Here is a 16,988-nt window from a genome sequence, read left to right on the forward strand (position 1 = left end):
TCCGAGGTCAGGGTCAGAAGGCAGGCTGTGGCAACATGCATTTACAGCAGCCAGTCAGGCTGCCCACTTCAGTACAAAAATAAATATAAGTAGTTCACTGGGAAAATGTTTGCGCAGCCACATTTAAAGTAAGTTACGAATTATTTGTGAAAAGTAAGCAGTTTTCCATGAAGAAATTATTTTTTAAACAGAATTAGTGTTCAGGAGCAAGGGGAAAGATTTGGCAATTGAGAACCTTTACCGCTCCTGGAGGAGACTAGAGTTCTATTCTCAGCACTCAGATCTGGTGATTCAAAAACACCTCTAGCTATACAGCTCCAGGGGATCCGATGCCCTCTTCTGGCCTCTGCAGGCAACTGCACTCAAGTGCAAATGGCCCCACTTAGACACACACCCAAATGCATAATTAAACATAATTTTTTTAAAGAAAGAAACAGATCTGAGCGTGTGTGTGTGTGTGTGTGTGTGTGTGTGTGTGATTTTCATAAATGGAAGTCAGGAGGCAGATGGTGATAGTTACTCCAGTCCTCAAAGGAAAAAAGTCACTAGAAAGAATTCAGGCAACCAGATTTAATATTAAGCATTTACCAATTAACTGTGCAAAGCATCAAGACTCTTTCTCCACATTCAACAACTAGGAACTTTGTCACACACAACCAAGTTTGACTAAACTTCGGGGTTGTGTTTGTCACGGACACGTATTCATGTCTGCCCACGCCTCTTAGGTACTTAGAAATTGATTTCCAATTCATAATAAAAAGCTGAGCACATGCCAGGCAGTGGTGGCGCACGCCTTTAATCCCAGAACTCGGGAGGCAGAGGCAGGTGGATCTCTGTGAGTTCGAGGCCAGCCTGGTCTAGAAGAGCTAGTTCTAGGACAGGAACCAAAAGCTATGGAGAAACCCTGTCTCAAAAATTTAAAAAATAACAAAAAAAAAAAAAAAAAAAAACCTGAGCACAACAGGCAGATGAAAGGCTCAGGGATGAATTTTCATTTCATGAAAGTGTTTCAAAAACAGGTTTAGAAAAAGCCACTGGGTTATAGAAACCCACCTTTGGAGCACTCACGAATGGAGGAGACTTGCTCCAGTGCATAGTTTGAGGAAGCATTGCCATGACTCTGATTTTCTGTATAGTAAACCAAACACCAGACTTCATCGTTGTTTTCCCGCATCTCAGAATGATGATGTAAGACAGCTATCGTCTTACTCTCGAGACAGTAATGATGGGAGGGTGTGTTACAAAATGACTTTGTTTGATTCCCAACCTCAGCTGAGGAAGGTAAAGCCAATGATGTAATTCCAAAGAATTGGTGTCAGACACCAAGCTGTATAGATCATGTTTAGGGAGGGAGCTGAGAACCAGGCTTAAATTCTCTAGATGTGAATACAACATGGGGTCATGTAGGTAGAGGCTGTTTGTTCGTTTTCTGGCCACCCAGACCCAAAATAACCACACACAAACTGTATTAGTTACAACATTGTTTTGGCCAATAGCTTAAGCGTATTTCTAGCTAGCTCTTACATCTTACATTAACCCATTTCTATTATTCTGTGTATTACTATGAGGCTTGTGGTTTATTAGCAAGGTTCCAGGGTGTCTGTCTCCTTTGGCAGCTACATGGCATCTCTTTGACTCCGACTACTCTCTCTCTACATCTCTGTTCAGATTTTCCATCTGACTTTATTCTGTTAAGCCATTGGCCGAAGCAACTTCTTTATTAACCAATGGCAATAAAACATATTCACAGCATACAGAGGGGAATCCCACATCACCTCCCCTTTTCTATCTAAATAAAAAGGAAGGTTTTAACTTTAACATAGTAAAATTTTATGTAACAAAACAGTTATCAAGCAAGAATTATAGTTACAATATCTAGTCCATTTGCATTTGGCAAATTAAGGAAAATGCTCTATCATCTTTCCAATCTTTGTGAGACTAAAGTTTTATATCTAATCTATTTTTTATAATTATAACTATCTTTTTTCAACTCCACCAAAAACTCCAGAAGGATATAATATTATCTAAGTTAACAGGAAGTACATTTTAAGCAACTTCCAAAACTCTAGAATTGACAGAGACATCTCACTACCTGGACAGTCACCCAAAGTTCTTCTGTTATATTCTGGCATCCATTTTCAGCTACAGGCCTGTAATATCCAACAAACTTTTCCATGAAGCAGGAAATTTGAAGATCTGTTCTCCCTTGTAATGTCAAAGCCCATCAGTTGCTTTCTTCTGTGTCCTGCGGAATGTCTGGCAGTCTCTTTTGTGTAACAGGAACCCTGAAGGATGGTCTCACCTTTAGGCAAGTTCAGTGGTCATTTTTCTGTGGGTCTTGCATATCCAGTTCATACAGCACACCATCAAGCAGTTCAGGAAGAACTCTTTCTTACCCAAATGGCTAACAAGCCCCATAAGGAGCCTCTTAGGTGCTCATTTTCCTCTTGAAGTAGATTGGTGCTGCCAGGAGCAGATGAGTCTCATTGTCATGAAAAGCCCTAAGTTCTTAATACATTTTAAATGCCATATTCTGTAGTCTTTGAAAGGTTTGAAGGATAACTATCCATCTGAAATATATCTCTGTACATCTAGAAAACCCAACTAACATGACTACAAGCTTGACTATTATAGATGACTATCTATTAGCCTATATTTCTTAATTATACATTACATTTTTAAATGAGCTCTTCAAAAATAACACCTTAATTAAGAGACGAAATATACATATAACAAAATTGACATTAAATTTGTATCAGTAGACCAAGATCCATACCAATGCAAAGTATACATCTCTATAGCAGCGTTGCAAGGGATGCAACAGAAAATCCAAGCAGTGCCTTTCCTGGATGAACTGGGGAAAGTTCTTAGCTCTCCCACTCCTGATGACAAGACTGACAGGTAGTTGGGAGTGGCTTCTATAAAGAACGCTTGCTGTTTCTGGTCTGGTCTTTCCATTGAAAGCAGCCATACTTCAAGAACACAGTAACTTAGTAGGCAAGCCTTCCTTCTACCATTTTCTCAAAAACTTTCGAAACTCCAAAAGTTAGAGGCTAAAGAATTAGTTCTATTTCATGGTATACAGCCCTGAGTTTCTTCATATAGAATTTAGGAGGTCACTTCATTAAAAATAAGTAGTGGTTTTTAAATTAGATGTGATAGCAGAACCAAAGCTGGGAAGAAGGAAATAAAAGATAAAAGTAAAGTGGAGATAAGAAGAGAGAAAGTAATGAAGGAAGAGGAGGGAGAGATGGAGAGAGGGGGAGAGAAAGGGAAGGAGAAGGGAGGGGAAGAATGAGTAGACACAGTTGAGGTAGATGAAGATTTATTCTAAAGGAAGAATTTTAACCTATATGTATTTTGAATACCCAAATAAATTAAGGGGAATATCTATGACATAGAAATAAAATGTAATGGAAAGAGAAATGACGTAACAAAAAGGGTTAGGCAGTGACATTAAAAGGTTTTAAAATATCTAAGATGATAAAGAGTTTAAAGCAGCAGTACGGGAAAACCAACCTGTGATGTGCAGAACAAATTCCAGAAAACTACACAATAAATGAGAAGGAAAAGACAGACAAAGGTCCCAGGTTTTTGATGGAGACATAGCATGCAGAAGTCCCACTATCTCCAAATACTGGGAAGAAAGGATTGGCAACAAGCCACCCAAACATATTGAAATAATATTTCCAAAGTGCCTGAAGACAACCTTTATGGAACAAAGGGAACGATCATTCTGGAAAAGAGCAAAGAATGACAAACTGCAGGACATAGTCTAGCCTAGTAAAGATACTGGGCTTCAGTGGCAAAGCACCCATCATAGAAGGATCCACAACCAAAAGGCAAAGGTAGAAATAGGAAGAGAAAAGGGGGAAGCAGAAGGGAGAGAAGACAGAAAGGAGGAAGTGATGTGGGAGTGTCATATATCAATCTGTTGATTTCATTGGTTAAGTTATAATAAACCAGCTGCTTGGCCTCATGGCTTGGAACATAGATGGGAGGAGTAAACAGAATAGAATTCTGGGCGGAAGAGGAAGTGAGGTCAGACTCTGCTCTGCTTCCAGGGAGAGAGCCGACAGCTCGGGAGCACAGACGCCATGCTCAGCTCTCCCGGGTAGACGCGATAGCTCTGCTCTCTGAGGCACACACGATGAAGATGGATGTAGGCTAGAATCTTCCCGGTAAGCGCACCTTGGGGTGCTTACACACATCATTAGAAATGGGCTAGTCCAGGTGCGAGAATTAGCCTGTAAGGGCTAGAGTTCAGGGGCCAAGCAGTTCTTAAATGAATACAGTTTGTGTGTTGTTATTTCGGGCGTGAGCTAGCCAAGCGGCCGGGGTGTTGGGGACGCAGCCCCGCCGCTTCTTATTTCAACAAGGAAGTGAGGAAGGAGTGTACAGGGAGGAATCCAATGGGTTAAGAATTTTAAATAGCATCTTTAAATGCAATACATTTGTAGGAAAATATCAAGCAAATTCTAGAAGCGACTTGTCTCTAAGATGTCACAGTCAAGTTGGTATCCTGCTGTTCAGAAAACAGGAAGTAACTTCAGGATTTGAAGAAGTCTATCTCTCTGAATATTGATGACAAATCCTCTTGCTGACAAAATTCAACCAATATTCCATGTGGCAAGCTTGGTTTCCCATAATCAGATGTCAAGATGGAGTTCAGAATCAATAGCTGTGGAGGGAAGGGGAAAGAAACTGGATTGGACAGAGAAAGATTCTGACATGCAGCGATGATGAACTACAAACTGAAATCTGTCTGCGGAGCATCTTTGGAGCACTGATTATCCATCAGAGTGAGCATGTGGGGCCCAAATGGTCACTCAAGTGCCCATCACACAAGCCCCCAGTAAGCTGATGGAGAAGGCTCACTGATGTCAGCTGGTGGGGCCATTTTGTCCACTTTGCTGTTCTTTGGTAGTGAATGGCCTCTGATGGCCTTTACTTGGGATATACACACACATAAACAACCTTTATGTTTATCTACCAGCCTCCAGAAAAGACATGAGTTTAAGTATTTGTAGGAGATCTTCAAATGTTATATTTGGTGTTCATAAAATGATTGCCAATACATTCCTATATTATACACAGTACATAAAAATACCATCTGTCAACATTGGTTACAATTAGGGATGAAAATATGGGTGCAGAGTCAACACAACAGAAGCAGCTTGAAAGCGTTTGAATTCTCTGGGGCCACTCTGGAGCCAAAGAGTGGGTCTAAACCAACACTGCTAGAGAACAGCAATCTATGTACAGAAAATGGCACTTACATAAATAACAAAGCATGATCTTTGACTCATTGCCTTCAATTAGATGATAGGCTTCCTAAAGGTAGGGCTATTTATTATTTATTTGACACTTCTGCAGATCTAAACATAGGAAAATACTCATTAAACATTTATTGAGGCAAACCGATTGCATTCATGAAACCAATGGAAATATCATCATTTTAATATCTATGTGAATGCAACTGGAATTTATAAACACTTTAAATTTCCAAAGCTCTTTAGTTGCAATGAAGAAGACTCATAAATTTTCTGCTACATAAATCTCAAGAATAAATTTTACAATAGTGAGATTTTTAGTGAAGCTCTCAGAATACTGGAGAAAGCTATTTAAATTGTTTCAGGTTAATAATCTCATACCTCAGAAAGTTCTAGGGCTCACAGAATGTACAGCTCAAACCCTTGCACACAGCATCTCTCTGGTCAAAATAATGATAACAATTAGATATGTGTGTTTCATCCATAACTCTCTTCAAATAGCAGTGGCTGTTTTTAAAATGATTTTGTTCCATGCAACTAAAATGCAAGCAAAATTGGAATTTCTTTTTGCCCATTAACATTCTATCCCTGTTGTCTGTCTTCTACAATGTTCCTCTTTGTTAAGCAAGAACATTTTCTGATTTCTTTTTCAGATGATCAGAATGACTCAATTTAAAAAAAAAATCTAAAATAATTTTGAGTGCCTACCCAGTGATATTTGAAAATATCTGCAGGGATGAAATAATTCACCATCTGAATTCTGAATGCTGATGCAGGAACACTTCTCCCTGCTTCGCATTTGTCTCTCCATAGAAACTATTTAAGTCACAGTGTAATTATGGAACACATTAATAGCAGGCCAGCAGAGTGTTTGTTCAATGTCTGCATGCATCATTTACATTAATATCTGTTACAGACTCACTTCTAAATTGTATTGCTAGAGCCTTAAAATCACCAACATCAGTGTTTTTAGATTATATAGTTCAAGGACTAAATACAGTTGTGAAACTCTCTTGAAATGCTTTCAAGACCATTTTGGGTGTCTCTAAAAATCAGGGGGAGTTACCTTTCTGATTCTTTGAAAGTCTTTTCTATGGTGAATTAAGAATTAAGTCTTTGCTTAATTCCTTAATGCGCTAGAAATCCTTTTGACTACGACTGTCTTTTCTATGTTTCTTGCTTGTTTTATACAATGCTAGTTCTTACCTGTGTTTATGTGCGTGCCTTTAATACTTGGCATGTCAACTTTCAGATGCTTGGCAATAAAAACCTTTCTCCTGAATATGAACATATGGACAGTACCACAGTTCTCCTGTCAGAGCTGCAAAGCGGTGTCATGTGTCACCAGGCAATGGCAGATCTCTGGGGAAATAGGAATCAGCATCTTAAGAAAGTCCATTTGCAATTCCCCTTGTCAACTCACAAAAGCAAATAATATCTCCATATTCATATCATAGTTTTAAAGAAAAAAAAAAACAAGTAATGAGCCCTAGAGATTACGTGGAGGAGGGATCAGTGCTAGGTTCCTTTTATGTGTTTACAGAATTAACCTGATGATGCCAATTCATAACAAAAGACACAAAGAAATGTGCTTTAGAAAGTGGGTTTTCCCGAAGACTTGACCAGACTGTGCTTCATCTTCATAGCTGGCAGGAGCCTGGAGCAATGCTGCTTGCCCAGTCCTGCCTAGTTCTCAACCATCCAAACCAGCAGCAGACTGGGACTCACAAGGCCAGAGTCTGGGCTTCTCTGCCATGCGTCCTTCCGCTTTTCTTCACTTCCTTCCTTCCTTTCCTTCCTTCCATCTTTTATCACAACAAGAAACTAAGACTTTACCACAGTAACATAAAGAGCACCTAGCTCTTGACTTCTAAATGCCAGAAGCAAGCAGCCAACATCGCCTCTCTCCCAACTGAGAAAAATGAACGATGTGAAGAACCCTGTACTTTGAGACTTGAGCCGGACGGTACATAGCAAGGAAGCTACACTAGCCTACAGTTTGTTCTCAGTGGTTGTTCAGGAACATCTTATATTATTTTGATTAAGTTAAAGCTACCCAGAAATAAAAAAAAAGTAAAACAAATATAAAATGCTGACCCAATATGAGATTAATTTAAATTCCAAGGTCAACATCATTGGGACATGGGGTAATTTCCATCAACCACTGAGGCAGGGGATGGTGGAGCCTGGCTACAAAGGCCTAATAATACGATTTCCTTCCCCTAAAGAGAAAACCAAGGTACCAGCCAGGAATAGGAACTTCCTGACTTCTTCATCTTACCATGTAGTATCATGGAGATTCTTAAGACTTGCCAATCCCTTGTTTGATGTTCTGATTTTTCTTATCTTAAGAGAAAACCAATAACTGCCCCTCAAAAATACTGAATGTTTTAGGTAAGTCGAACTTAGAAATTAAATGTCTTTGCACAGGAACATTCTAATTAGTGCTCAAGAATGGAACGTTTGACTTCATTTTGACATTTTTTTTCTGAAAAAAATAATCTCCGTTACTTTGGGGGAAAAAAAGGAGGAAGGAAGACCAGAGGACTGTGTGTCCTTATAACACAAATACCTGCACAGGGCTGTTCAGTCAAGCAATGGTCACAGTCATTAAGGTATGGAACCAACCCAGGTGCTCAGTAGAGGAGAAAAAGTGAATTGTGTATACACAATGGGATTTCATTCACCCATAAGGGAAAATGAAATTACCACTCTTGCAGAAAGGTAGATGGTATTGAGATGCGCTTAACATTCTCACATTGAGGAGTTAAGCCAAACTCAGAAAGACAAATATCTCTTCTCTTATGGGTCCTAGATTTTACATTGATACATAAATCATATATGTACATATGATATAACAAGACACGTGAAACTGTCTAGGGCAACCTTCTTAATACTGTGACCCTTTTATACAGCTCCTCATACTGTGGTGACCTCAGCCATAAAATTATTTTTGTTGCTGTTTCAAAATGAATGTTGCTACTGTTATAAATTGTAAGGTGAATATCTGTGTTTTCTGATGGTCTAGGCCACTCCCTGTGAAAGGGTCATTTGACATCCCTAAAGGTGTCACAGTTCACAGGTTAAGAACCACTGGTCTGGGGGAATGAAGAAGATAAGGTGTATGGTCAAACTATATCATATACTTGTGTGAAATGTACTTATGAAGGACAATACTATATATAATGAATATTTCCAAGTTTAAAAATAAGGAAAACACAGGAGAGAAAAGTTATTGATGGCATTGCTAGCTGTGAATCCTGAATGCTACAACACTGACCTACCAGGCGAGATGCGCCCACTTGTGCAATAGTGGCATGGAGGTTAGTGGGTCACCAACCACTTTGGGATTGGATTTGAGGCCTGCTTGACAGAAGGGAAGTCATACTTGGTCCTGTAAACATGAACTAAACTCAAGGTTTAGAAAGTCACAGGCGCAGGAAGGAGGGGATTGCTATTTCTGTCTCTGTATGTGGAATATTCCTTCATACTGTGTGAATATATGTCACTATAATTGGTTTAGTAAAAAAAGCTGAGTGGCCAATAACGGAACAGGATAAAGTTAGGCAGGAGAGCCAAACTGAGAATGATGGGAAGAAGAAGGGTGGAGTCAGAGAAGCTGCCAGCAGATGCAGGGAGAAACTAGGCTAGATAGGTATGGTGTACTGAGAAAAAGTACCAGTCATGTGGCAGAGCATAGACAAGAAATATGGATTAATTTAAATATAAGTATTAGCTAGTAACAATCCTGATCTGTTGGCGAAGCATTTGTAATTAATATTAAGTCTTCTTGTCGGTCATTTGGGAACTGGTGGGTGGGAAAGAAACATCTGTCTGCATGTGTGTTAAATGGACATGTCTTCAAACTACCTTTTTGGTATTTATGCTTAAATTCATAGAATAGTGCAGTTCTCAGGCTTAGTGCTACCCTCTACACATGCACACACACACGCACATGCACATACACACACACACACCAATAATAACAATGATAAAATTTTAAAAGAAAAGAAGAAAGGATAAACAGGAGGAAAAAGGTAAGCCAAAATAAAATCTCATCAAGAAAACATTTTTGTGTGCAAACAGTATTTTGATATCTCACGATGCGATAAACTCTAGTGGAAGCTGTCTTAGAAGTTGGGTTCATTAGACTTCCTGATATCAAAGCATTTGATAGTAATGAATATATTAAGATTTTGAAGCAATAAAATGTCTCATAGTATAAAGGCTCCAGTGAACTGGATTCTGGATGGCAGGCCTGAAGACATGAGGGAGTGGTAGATCACTTGCCATTTGTTGGTAATTAAAATGGGTTTAATCCCCATCATTGTATAATAATAAAATATTATAAGATAGAAAATAGAATAAGCCTCTAAAATAAGCAAAGAAAACTGGTTAAGTGTGGCTGCATTGTCAAAGTATCTGACTGTATAACAGTTGCCAAATTTACACGACAAAATGTTTAAATGCTATCATGTGTAAGCACATATCCAAGTCTTTTTGTATTTTTAAATCTACCCTCTGAATTATTTATTGCCATAAAGGTCTGTCAGTGGAAGCTAAAAGTAAAGATGTTTAAATTTAGACAGTGTGTCTAGATTCCCTGGGAAGGCAATGAACTAGCATTTTAATTACTAACAAATTTAATTATTCAAACCAGGTGTGAACCATCACAAGCATACCTCTACTTAAGCAAGTGTTTTCATCAGTATGATATTTTAATTAAAAATAGTGTGTGTGTGTGTGTGTGTGTGCGCGCGTGCGTGCGTGCGTGCGTGTGTGTGTGTGCGTGTGTGCAGGTCACAGGACAGTTTTTTGATCAGTTCTGCCTTCCCTGTGTTTTGGGGTTGAACTCAGGCTGTGGATGGCTGTGCTTTGACTCACGGAGACATTTCTCCAGGCTCATTTGTATGAAATCTTGATGTCATCGGTTTCTGATTTGGAATGCAGGCTCGGAAAGCTGTCAGATTTGTACTGCGCTTACATTATTTTGTTTCAACTACAAATTCCTAGACTATCAAAGCTACCAGCATGTTTTCCCACCACAGAGGTTCTCAAAATACCCAAGCCCTCCCCCATTTCCCTTCTATTGTTAGGATTAGCCCGCATGACATTTTGAGCAAAAAAAAAAAAAAAAAAAAAAAAAAAAAAAAGAAAAAGAAAAAAACTATAATGAGATGAATAGCTTTCTTACTGGAAATATGTATGTTATATAAACAGTTATTGGAACCATATAATCTATATCGATATCCACCAGGCCTGTTACTTTTCAAGTTTAATGAAACTGTCCATTCAGTGCAGCTGGCTTGGTCTTAGAAGGCTCTGCTAGTCTTCAGGATAATAAGGCCAGGCTCACAAAGATGCATGGCAACGGCCAAGATCATAATTACTTTTATATTGATTTAAATCTAGTAAAATATTAACATTTTTATCTCTTGGAGAATGGCTTGAAAACATACTACTGAGCTGTGAGTTGGAGAAAGGGACTTTTTTTTCTGTTTTTTTTTTTTTTTTTTTTTTTTGTAATTCTACATTCGGCCAAATATTCACCATAAACACTGTGGCAGACAATGTTTCCAGAAGCTTTATGACAATAGAGAGTTCCACTGTAGAATTTATGTTTCGATTCTGTTTCTACGTTTGCTAAGACTGATTCATCTATCCACTGTCTAGTTAGCTAAACATGTCATTATAAGTAACGTGGATATTTGAAAATAATGTGGTCTATGCAAACAACTTACAAACATATCCCAATCACAAATAATAAGTGCACTTTAGGGCACTGTCTTCGGCTTTGATTGATTAGCTCGCCAGCTCTAAAACATCCCAGCCATTTTTAAAGCATGCTGTAATTTTGACCTACTTAGCTTTTGCTTTTGCTTCTTTCAAATGCGTCTTACCCATTTGCCTGTGTTTGAAGATAAAATTTGCCATGACTACATGCCTCCAAAGAAAGAATTAAATTACTTACAGTCGTTTTTATCCGATAGAGGAAACACCAACTCCCATGAAACCTACCATCCTGAGTTTTGACTACATAGAATTTTCCAGCTCAGGAAATGCACACAGTCTCTTTGAGACTCTTCATCCAAACCCGGGTAAGGACAGAATGGGCCTCAGCTCTCAGCTGCCGCAGCTTGAACCAATCACACTATAGTGCCCTCCTGTGGAGGTTTGCTACAAGCTATCTTTGCCTGCCCTTAAGAAAGAGTTTTCCATAGGCAGTGGCAAAAAAATCAAGGCATTCCGAATTAGGGAAATTCTACCGAGTTGAGTCACTTCTTCAATTTGTAACTAGATGGAAAGCGACTTTCAAAACCAAAAGACATTTACAGTTCATAGGATTTGCAGACCCACATCCGCGAAAGGGAGAGCAGCTTTTTTATCTTTCTGTCTTAATTATTTCATTGAAGTAGCTCTCCCCTTGATTTTTAACTAAAATAATTAAGTATTAAAAGGGGAAACAGAAAACTCAGACCCTGAAGTAGGAAGATAAATTCTTCAGTGAAGACATTTTTTTTCAGATTTGCTCAGTGAAAAACCGTTTTCATGTTAGAAGCATAAAGACTATAGATTTGTAATGACAACACCAAAAAAAAATTAGCAGCGAAGTTTAATTTAATTAGACTGTGTACTCATCTATGTCCATTAAGTGTGTGCAAAAGGGGACTTCAACCCATTAGACTTTTAGCCTCACTCAAAGAGATAACATTTTTACCCAGGAGAAATCAGCGACACTTATTAGATGTTTGTCGCAAAATAACTGGTTTATTTTTTCTTCTCCCAGCCCTGACCCTCCTGCTGTGCTCAGTTTTCTAGATATGGCCATGAGACAGATGCACACATGTGTAGACACACACTCGTGTACACCCCAGCATCTCTTCCTTCTTGACACAAATCTCTCAGTAGATTTCAGCATAGCCAAAGTCCTCCAACTGGTGGACTCAGATGCCCTAAATTTGGGGCGTGTTTTCTCTTTTTCTGCCCCTGCACATGGCTTCCCTATGCAACCTTTTGAATTCATTAATGGTGAAGGCCCTTGCTAACTCCTCAAATCTCAAAGCCCGTCCTTCTCCTCCACTGTCGATGTCCGGAGGTGCTAAGAACCACCAGACCAGTGTTCTCAACCTTCCTGATGCTGAGACCTTTTATACAGTTCCTCACGTTGTGCTGACCCCCTCCCCCACCGTAAATTATTTTCCTTGCTAGCTCATAACTGTAATTTTGCTACTGTTGTAAATTGTAACGCAAATATCTGTTTTCCAATAGTCTTAGGCGACCCCTGTGAGAGGATTCTTCAACCCACAAAGGGGTCGTGACCCACAGATTGAGAGCTAGTGCACTGGCCCCTAATGGAGACTCTCCGGAGGAGAGGATGACCAAAGAGAGCCTCCCCAAAACACAAGGATGCTATCTGCAGCATTTGAGTTAAAAATACAATGGATTTTTTGTCTCTTCATGTAAATCTCTTTAAATCTGCCTCCTACAAATGGAAATGGGGAAACACTGAATTTTCAAAGTCTAAATGTCTGTAATTACAGACTATTGGGTAACTGCAGAGCTCAGAACTTGAGAAGAGAGCTCAGCTCTGTCTGAGGCCTTAGCCACGATCAAGAGATTATGAGTAAGCATTTCTACCCGAGAAGTGGAGGGCAAAATCTTCCAAACAGAAATAGCACAAGAAAATGCAGTGGAGTGGGGGGGGACAGTGTCCGCTTCCTTTAGTAAAAATGGCTTAATTAGTAAGACCGGATTAGATTAGAGCATAATTGAGAAATCCAACCTGCCCAAAGAGTCCCCTAAAAATCTCAGAAAAAGGAGGTTAGGGGGCTATGGGAAAGAGGTGAATATGTTCAATGTATAGTATAACCTTGTATGAAGGTATTGTTGTGTAACCCAGTTCTTATATATTGAATATAGATGATGAAGATTAAAATAAATGAATAAATACCAAAATGAAGTGAAGTAATTTTAGTGCTGGGCATCTTTTGTCTTCTGGGTTTAAAAAAAAAAAAAGAAATTCTGGAAAAAATGAGAGTTGCCAAGGCCAGGAATAGATGAAGTTCCATCAACAAAAAAGGGGCTACCCAGGCACCTAACAAATCAGACTAAAGTAAATAAGACAAAATTGGGCCACAGCTAGATGATGTCCCTCAAATGGATTCATGGTGAACCCCATGGTATCCCATACTTCAGGACAAACCCTTTCCAGAAAACTAAGCAGCATCAGAGAGGAGTGACCCTCCTAGACCCCACGATAATAAAAGCAATCATTTGTCAACTAGGTTGGACAATGTCACAGAGTGAAAATTATCTAAGAGTGGGTAATTGTGATCCTTAAACACCCAGTCTGAATTTCCCACGAAGAGACCCTGAGCCAGGCGGTCTCGAGTTGCAATCTAACTGCAACAGCGTTTCCGCTCCACTCCCGCCATCCCGCGGATCCCACTGTCGCAGAGAAGTCCTCTGCACAAAATGAAGACCTTCTTTCCGAAGCACAGGACTCAGCTGGGAATGCTAATGTTGTTTATCCTTGAAGTCCCTTTGGGGTTAAGTTTGTTTATTCCTAAATTACTTTTCCTCTTGCTGCGTTTCCTGTCACGTGGGCCACAGCAAAGCCCACTCTGGAGTGTGGACAAGCCGGTTGGGAAAGCGAGTGGGAAAAAGGAAGATGTGGGGAGGCGGAACATGGCTGGACTACCGAAGGGCTTTGCGGGATGGGGTGGTTGTTCTGTCTGCAAAACTTCATCATCGGCATGAGTCATGGACAATGAAAATGAATCTTGATACACAATGCAGCAGTTCCAGCAGGCAAGAGCTAGTTTAGCATCTTTACATTCTGGTTTAAAAAACAACAGCCAATTAACTATATTTAAACTGTAACTTTCTGTAACTGGATACGATTGGCTAAAATAAGTCTTCCTACCTTCTCTGATGACACAGGAATACAGAGGCTATGGTCTATTAGTTCACAGTTGGAGACATAGAGGACACTATATCTGGTGTCTGAGTCTAGGCACTGTCTCTCGGCATCCATTTCTTCCTTTCTTGGTCGTGAAAGACTGTTAAGCCAGTGGAGAGTGAGCGAGACAGAGACCACGTGACCTAATGGTTCTGGCAGCAAAATTTTAGCGTGTCTTGTTATTGTATTTGGGGGTGAGGGTGAGGGAATATCATTTGTATTGGCTTATTTTTATTTTCTGAATATGAAAGAGATAGCCTCGAGTCATTTTGCTGTCATTTTGGACTGTCTGGTGATCTTTGGACATTGGATAGAGGCCAGGAGCACCCCAAGAAGATCAGGTCCCCCAAAGCTGAAGCACACTGGTGGTTTTGAATGTTTTTCTCCAGCAGCTTTACGTGAAGACAGCATTAAAATGTCAGTGCCTTAAAGTCTACTGGATGTCACGGTTTTCTGCCACTTTAGGAGCCAAATACTATCCAAATAGAGACTCAGACCCCCACCCCACCATGAGTGGATGTGTGCATACGTGTACACAGATGATGTCCTGTGTACTTACGGAGGTCAGAGGAGGACACCAACACCCTGTGTTCTGGTCTGTCACTCCTGGCCTTATACACTTGAGACAGGGTCTCTAATTTCCCTGTCTCAACACCCACACTATTGTGGTTAGAGACACATGAGGCCTTTCCTGTCTTTACGCGAGTGCTGGGATCTGAACTCAGATCCTCATGATGGCACGGTATGGTCCTCCCTTTTGAGCCATTTCTCCTGTCTCCCTAGCTTTTGATATTTTAGTGTTTTAAATTTTTAATTAAAATGTCAGAATAAAGTAATCGATTATATCTTTTCCTCCGTCAAAATATTTTTTTCCTGAGGTTTTGGTGCAGCTCAGTGTCAGAGAACCTGCCTAACATTCATTAAGCCCTGACTTTGTTCTCCAGCAGCCTCTCACCCCCATATACACCAAAAGAAGAAGCTTTTATATTACCCTATCAAAAAAATTATTCTAATAGATGCTATATTATATCTTAACAGTTATATAGGGAAATGAATTATGTAGTAGCATAAACCTTCTTACAAATTACATACACTAAAACTCTATTAATTTAAATCCAAATCATTTTCAATTTCAGGAAATCAGCCTGACTACAAAGATAATAAACTCCAGTCTACAAAACAATAAAAGCACAATTTAGATACTCTAACACAGAGGGAGTTTAGTTTCAGAGGTATGGAAACGCCAGCCATCATATGTAGCACACACACACACACATACACACACATATGCATACACACTCACAGATGCCCCAAGACCTCTGTACCCTGCTCGTGAATTTATAATTGCTTTTACTCTCTTCATGAGATGGAATTTGAATTTGGCAACAGTTACTGTTTATATGCAAATGGCCATTGCTAATTATAAATGGTGTTTATTTCTGGTCTGTCTCATTTTGTTTTTCTCAGTCATTAAGGTAGCCCCACAATCACTTCTTGTAACACTTCATCAGTAATTACAGTTACTCTAGCAATCTTTTTCATCAGCGGTTCCATGAGAAATGGAGTCCTACCGGAAACAATGACAATTCTGAATTCTTTGAAGTATAGTATATATAAGTGACAGCAGATGGATGGGAGAGAAGTTAATTCATAACAAGCGCGGTACCTTTGGTTTTGCAAATCTTGCTTGAGGCTGAAAATCATCCTGCCTAAAAATGTACATTGTCTGTTTAGAAAATATCCTACAGTTCAGACTTGCCATCAAATTACAACAGGCTTTCTGGCCAATTCATCTAAATTAATCTCTTTGGTAAGTATGGAAGCAGCTTCCATTTTAAAACCCTGTCTATGGTAAGAGCTCTGCTCTACATGTAACTGACAGCAATTTAACTGGTGGGTTTTGAGCGTGAGACTGTTGGGATAAAAGCAGAAGCTTGAGGAAAGTAACTTGGCCCTGGCGCGCACACCATTTTGAAGAGAAAGAGATAATGAACAGAACGACTAATTAGGAAGATAAGAAACCTAGGCATTACCAAACATGGCTAGGGTATGGTGACAACATTGGGGAGGGACAACTATTATATTGGAAAGGAAATTTGATGCCAAAGTTAATGGCCACTTGGATAAGGAACTCTAGGGCATTAGGATGAACCAAAATCGGCTCAGACATGAAAGAGTGATTATACCATCAGCAGAATTAGTAAAACTACATTTTTTTTGCCATACTGAGAAAAGTTGCAACTACAGGTTTAGTGTTAGCTACATTAAGATCAATATATGAAGACTGTATCACATAAACACAGTATCCTACAAACAATGAGAGGCACAGGACTAGAGAGGTGTAGTAGAATGCTTGCACAATAGTTTGTGCAACCATCTTTGTCCAGGCCCCTCCCACCATCCACTGTGCTGTGGGTTGTACAAAGGTGCCAGGTCCAAGGTCATAGGGCAGTGTGAATGCATCCTTTGTGGTCAGGCTGTGGACATTCATGAACGGTGGAGGAGAAAGCAGCTTCAAAATGCATGAAACCAGAAGCTAGTCTGAGGAAAAATCCTCCTAAGCCTCAGCCGTGTGAAAAGCTAGTCAAGTCTTGCCGTGAGTTAAATGACATTTTAAGAACTCTAAAATATATTTCTGAAGACTTGGAATAAAAACCAAAGTGCAAATGAAATGCAAACATTTGATTCAATACATTTCGAATATACCATTTTAACTGTAATTTGGACAGACTTTTGGAATGTTTTAGTTCAAC

The 16,988-nt window shown here is 39.5% G+C and overlaps 2 protein-coding genes and 1 long non-coding RNA gene across 4 annotated transcripts in view; 2 read left to right on the forward strand and 1 right to left on the reverse strand.

Moving 5' to 3' along the window:
* Cdk1 (cyclin dependent kinase 1) overlaps window positions 1-16,988 on the forward strand; it is a 1,182,536-nt gene that overhangs the window by 729,675 nt on the left and 435,873 nt on the right. The window lies entirely within an intron of this gene.
* The window catches only part of Cabcoco1 (ciliary associated calcium binding coiled-coil 1), a 99,164-nt gene that overhangs the window by 53,457 nt on the left and 28,719 nt on the right, over window positions 1-16,988 (forward strand). The gene's annotated exons all lie outside the window — the stretch shown is intronic.
* LOC126499975 (uncharacterized) lies at window positions 1,128-11,610 on the reverse strand. The gene is made up of 3 exons (XR_007591217.1): window positions 11,245-11,610; window positions 6,480-6,635; window positions 1,128-4,681 (listed from the first exon to the last, which is right to left on the reverse strand). It is a non-coding gene; the product is annotated as an uncharacterized lncRNA (long non-coding RNA).

The sequence above is a fragment of the Alexandromys fortis genome, unplaced genomic scaffold (genome assembly GCF_014885135.2).
Source record: "Alexandromys fortis isolate MF-2015 unplaced genomic scaffold, M_Fortis_MF-2015_v1.1 scaffold_9, whole genome shotgun sequence".
NCBI lineage: Eukaryota > Metazoa > Chordata > Mammalia > Rodentia > Cricetidae > Alexandromys > Alexandromys fortis.